Source organism: Chiloscyllium plagiosum, unplaced genomic scaffold (assembly GCF_037043375.1).
Source record: "Chiloscyllium plagiosum isolate Xiang-an unplaced genomic scaffold, Cpla_swu_hap1 HiC_scaffold_12, whole genome shotgun sequence".
Taxonomy (NCBI): Eukaryota; Metazoa; Chordata; class Chondrichthyes; order Orectolobiformes; family Hemiscylliidae; genus Chiloscyllium; species Chiloscyllium plagiosum.
The window spans coordinates 31,007,484-31,013,483 of record NW_028270150.1 but is presented as its reverse complement, the minus strand read 5'-3'; positions in this window follow the sequence as shown (position 1 = coordinate 31,013,483).

Genomic DNA, 6,000 nt, shown 5'->3' with positions numbered 1-6,000 from the left:
GCTGAATGGGCCTGTCATGATTCGCGATCAATTTGGTTAGACATTGAGGCCTCTCAGGCAAAATGCTCCCTCATTAACTTATTGTTTATGGATAAGATGAGAACTGTTATGGATCATTGTAAAAATCTGATTGTCCTAAACACAGTAAAAGCATGGAGAATGATGCGGCAGGGCGAAGACAATTTACAAAAACCTCCCCTTTCACTCCAATAGTGGGAATGTTGGGATTCTAGCCGGGCTTGATGGACTCTGGCTTTAAGCTTTAGGAGTCCAGAGGAACCTCCTGTTTGGGAGACCTATTCCATGGGGAGGTCATGATGTCCTTTGAACAGCTGAGTCAGAAGTTCAAGCTACCTAGGAAGGATCTCTTTCGATACTTCCAAGTTAGGGACTTTGTACAAAAAAAATCACATTGATGGTCAATCTTTACAAATCGGACATAGAGAGGAGAGTGCTCCGTTCAGTGGGCGCCCCCTCGGTTAGCACTCTCTATCACTTATGATAGAGTAATGTGTTGAAGGACATGGAGTGGCTATACAAAACCTAGACTCAAGAATTAAGAGTGGAAATCTCCTCAGAGTTGTGGGAGGACATCTGGGAAAATGTTAGGAAGATCTCAATTTGTAATAGGAGTCAGGTTCCAGATGACTGCAGCAGAGCTAATGTGATTCCTTTGTTCAAGAAGGGCAGCTGTCCTGGGCCAAGTAATTATAGACCAGTTAGTCTGATGTCAATGGTAGGGAAATTAGAGGAAAACAATTCTGATGGATAGGATTAATCAATACTTGAAAAGGCAGGGATTGATCAAGGATTGTTGGCACAGATTTGTTAGAAGGTGAAATTGACTAACTTAGTTGAGTCTTTTTGAAAAGGTTACTAAATATATTGATGAGAACAGTGATTGGGCTTACATGATCTTCAGAAGTTCCCACATGGAAAGCTAGTCCAAAAGATAAGAGCCCATGGGATTTAAAGCAAGTGGCAAATTAGATCCAAAATTGGCTTGCAAATATGAGGCAAAGAGTAATGGTGAAGGGTCGCTTTGTAATTGGAAGCCTGTGACTATAGCGTTGTATAGACCCTTGCTGTTTGCTATTTATGTTAATGATTTGGATGTGAATGTAGAAGATATAATTGGTAAGTTTGAAAATCACACAAAAATTGGTAGTGGTGTTGATACTGAGGGGAATGGTGCTTTTCCAGCACCACACTTTTTGACTCTCATCTCCAGCATCTGCAGTCCTCACCCTGAAGAGAATGGTCTCAGGCTAAAATCTGGCACTGATCAGTTGGTAAATTGAGCCGAGCAATGGTAGCTGAAACTTAATCCCAATAAGTGCGAGGTGGTGGAATTAGTATAGTGTGGGTGTTTGTTAGTCGACATAGATATGGTGGACCAAAGGGCCTATATTTATGCAGTATGCCTGACATTAATCTCTAAACACCACCTGTGCCATGAGTGCTTCACTGCAGAAACTGTGGCCTGTGATCATGTATTTGATCATGTATTTGAGTATTTGGCTCATTTGCATGTCAAACTTTTAAAAGGGCGTTACTACAAAGGTGAAAATACAATTAGTCTCATGCTATTGTCTGCACCTCCAAGCTGCCCAGTGCCTCTGCACGTAATGGGGGAGAGGAAGGGGATGTGATTGGGTCAAGGGAATAAGTGTGATAGAAACATGAGAAACAGAAGCAGGAGTAGACCATTCCATCAACTGAAACTGTACAATTCATTATGGTTGTGGCTGACTTCCATTTTCCCAAGCACTTCTCATATCCCTTAATTTCATTAGAGACCATAGTCTATCATCGCCTTAAATACGTTCAACATGGAACATCTATAACTGTCTCCTTATTTCAGTCTTAAAAGATCATCCTCATCTGAGATTGGGCTCCCAAGTCCTAGGTTTCCTTGCCAGTGGAAATTACCTCTCAGCATCTAACCTCTCAAGTTCCTTCACAATCATGTGAGTACAATTAGATCACTTCTCATTCTTTTAAACTCTAGAGAATGAATACACCATTTACTCAACCTCTCGTCTCTGGGATCAATCCAAAGAACCTTTGTTGTACCATCTTCAATGTCAGAATACCCTTCCTTAAATATACAGACCAAAGCTGAACAAGGTATGAAAGGTGTGTTCTAACTAAAGTCTTGTACATTGGTAGCATTTTTTTTAGTTCCTACACTCCAACCACTTTGCAAGAACATCTAAAATTCCATTTATCTCCCTAATTGTTTTCTGGTTTGAATACTAACTTTGTGTTCCTTGCATAGTACACTCAAATCTCTCTGAACATCAACATTTATAAGATTCACATTTTTTAAAAGATAGTCTGCTTTTCTTGTCTTCTGACCACATTATACTGTATCTGGCACTATTTCGCTCGCTCACTCAACCTGTCAGTATCTCTTTGCAGCCTGTTTGCGTCATCTTCACAGCTGACATTCCCAACTAGACTTGTATTCTCACAGTGATGTGGTGCAGGCAGCCCAATCTTCTAAAGGCTTAAAGTAAAGCTGCACTAAAATATTCCTGCAATGTAGATTATTAAAAGTGAACATCAGGGCCATCAGAGACTTCCGTAGTGGTATGGTACTGGAAGCATTAATGGAGTTGGGGAGTAGGAAGTCAAAAAGCTTATGCTCGAAACGTTAACTCTCCTGCTCCTCGGATGCTGCCTGACTGGCTGTGCTTTTCCAGCACCACACTTTTTAACTGATCTCCAGCACCTGCAGTCCTCACTTTCTCCTAGGGAAGTAGGAAAACAGGCACCACGGTTTCATGGACAGAGCAAAGAGACTCTCAATGATTAACCTTCGAAGGGAAAGGAGACGGTCACTGGGAATATCAACTGTAGCAGCCTGGACCTGACAACCTCATTGCAGTATTGTAATAGTTGGAATGAACTCACTTAATGGCAACACATATATCTTGACATTTCTCCTTTCTGTCATTATACCAGTTTAATATATCATAACTCCAGCACAACTCCCTGGTGTGTATGAGTCATGATCGGCATTAAGATACTCCCACTCATCCGAACATACATATTAATACTGCAGCCTCAAACCCATCTCTAAAAGCCTCCACATTTCTTCAGCTTTTCATCAACGTTAGGTACATCAGACAAGATGTGTCATCGCAGCATTATAGCAGCTGTGTGAAGTTAGAAGAGCATCCACCCAGGATGCATAGCATAGAGAGGTACCATGTGGGCCACACTCCAAAGAAGTGGCTGATATTCTGCAGACGGGGGAACCTGTGCAAAGCTTCTATGTTGTTTCTTTCATTTACATTGGTAATAAATAATCTATTTTTGCATTGCTGGTTGAGGGATAATTTTGGCCAGGCCTCCCCTGGCCTCTTTGATACAGTCTGATTAGATCTTTTACATCTACCTGAACAGGCAGATGTAGATTCAGTTCAACATTTCATGTAAAAGGCCATATCTCCAACAGTGCAGTGCTTCCCACTCTGCTCATGTGCCAATGCACTCAAACCGCACAGTGGGCAGTGTCACCTATAGGAGTACCACCAACTGAGCCACAGCTGACACCCTGCTACACATATCATCCCAATGCTACATTTAGCAACTTATTTCCCAGAATTGAGTGGATTTTAGTTTTGTCTGCATTCAATTAATCAAATGCATAACGACAATTCAGCTTAATAACTTTATCGAAGAAACTTGAAAGGTCCAGAAAGGATTTACAAAGATGTTGCCAGGGTTGGAGGATTTGAGTTATAGGGAGAGGTTGACTGGGTAGTCACGATTTGGAGATGCTGGTGTTGGACTGGGGTGTACATAGTTAAAAATCACACAACACCAGGTTATAGTATAACAGGTTTTAATTGGAAGCGCTAGCTTTCAGAGTGACAACCACCTGATGAAGGAGCAATGCTCCGAAAGCTAGTGCTTCCAATTAAAGCTGTTGAACTATAACCTGGTGTTGTGTGATTTTTAACTGAATAGGCTGGGGCTGTTTTCCCTGGAGCGTCAGAGGCTGAGGGGTTACCTTATAGAGGTTTATAAAATTGTGAGGGGCATGGATAGGGTAAATAAACAAGGTCTTTTCCATGAGGTGGGGGAGTCCAGAACTAGAGGCCATAGGTTTAGGGTGAGAGGGGAAAGATATAAAAGAGATCTAAGGGGCAACTTTTTCATGGAGAAGGTGGTACATGTATGGAATGAGCTGCCAGAGGAAGTGGTGGAGGCTAGTACAATTATGACATTTAAAAGACATCTGGATGTGTATATGAATAGGAAGGGTTTGGAGGGATATGGGCCGGGTGCTTGCAGGTAGGACTAGATTGGGTTGGGATATCTAGTCCACTTGAACAAGTTGGACTGAAGGGTATTTCCATGCTGTACATCTCTGACTCTAAATGATCGCAATAAATACTTTTACTTGAGTTTCACAGGTTTCCAACTAAGTCATTTCATTGAGTAATTACATTTGCACATGCAAAACCTACTATTGACCAACATAACCGGGCAGGATTTCCAAAAGTTTTTATTTAAATTTTCCTTCAAAAAATATTTTTTGATATATTTAAGAATGATCATTGATTAATCCTACTGGAAATACATATGTTTTAATTAATAAGCATTTTAAGCAAAGTATTAATCTTATTTTGGAAATATACAAAATTGTTTGCTAGTTAGAGTGGGGTAATTTTATTTAAAATTAATTCAAAACTTTGAAAACATACCATTATAAGATGTCAACGCGATGTAGAGGTTACAGAGGAGATTTTCGGAATGTTGCCCAGTTGGGGGGAAGTTTCATGGGATTTGGGTGTCACTGGCAAATTCAAAATTTATTGCCCATCCCTATTTACCCTTGAAAAGGTGGTAGTCAGCCACCTTCTTGAACTGCTGCAGTCTTTTTGGTACAGGATCTGTGACTATGGAAGGGAATTCCAGGATGTTGGTCCAGCATCACTGAGGCAATTGTGATATATTTCCAAGTTAGGAGGCTTGTGGCTTAGAGAGGAACTTGCAGGCAGTAGTGTTCCCACGCATTTGCTGCCCTTATTCTTGTAATGGTAGTGGTCACGGGTTTGGAAGATGCATTAAAAATTCTATGATTCTGTGAAAGTTATAAGGAAAGATTGAATAGGCCAGAGTTTTCACCTTTCAAACGGAGGAGTCTGAGGGGAGACCTAACTGAAGTGTGTGAAAGTATGAGGAATCTAGATGGAATGATGAAAAAAAAGTCCATTTCTGCTTGGTTCTGGGGTTCAGAACTGAGGTTTAAGATCAGAGGTAGGATACTTAGAGAGGCTTTGACAGAAAATCTTTTCATTTGGACAGTGTTGAGGATCAAGGCCTCACAGCCTGACAATATGATAAGAATGGAAACACTCATAATATTTAAAAACTACTTGGATATGCACTTCAATTGCTGTAAGTTTCAAGGCTGTGGGCCAAAAACTGTGAAGTTAGGCTGGGTGTCAGTGTCTTAGACATGGAGACATGATTGGCTGAACAGCCTCCTTCCATACTGTAAATTTCTTAGATTCTATAGAAAACCCACAAAGCTCTTCCTAATCAGCCAGTTTCTGTATTGGCTATTTTGAGCTAAATTGGTAAGAGGTTCTTTGAGACTGTGCTTTTGAAAACAAGCAGGAGAAACCTTCTTGCAGAGTTTGTACACAAAATCTTTCTCTGTGATCCTGTCAAAATGTTTCAGGGGATTATTTGTTGTAATTTCTGACAAAACCACACGAGATACTGAAGAAAAATGGTACAATGATTACAAATATGTTTGTGAGTCATAATATTCAAAAATATGATCTGACAGATTAAAAAATGCCATTGTTGTATACTGTAAGGAACCAGTGTTGAGCTACAGCTTGTACCTTCTCTTGTTTTATTACCTGATTTTGACTGTAGGTGGTATAAACAACTTGCTGTTGTGATGGATCTGAAAAGGTCACTTGTAGAAGCTGTTTTAAAAGTTGGTGGAAGTTAGTAAAGCTCAGAGGA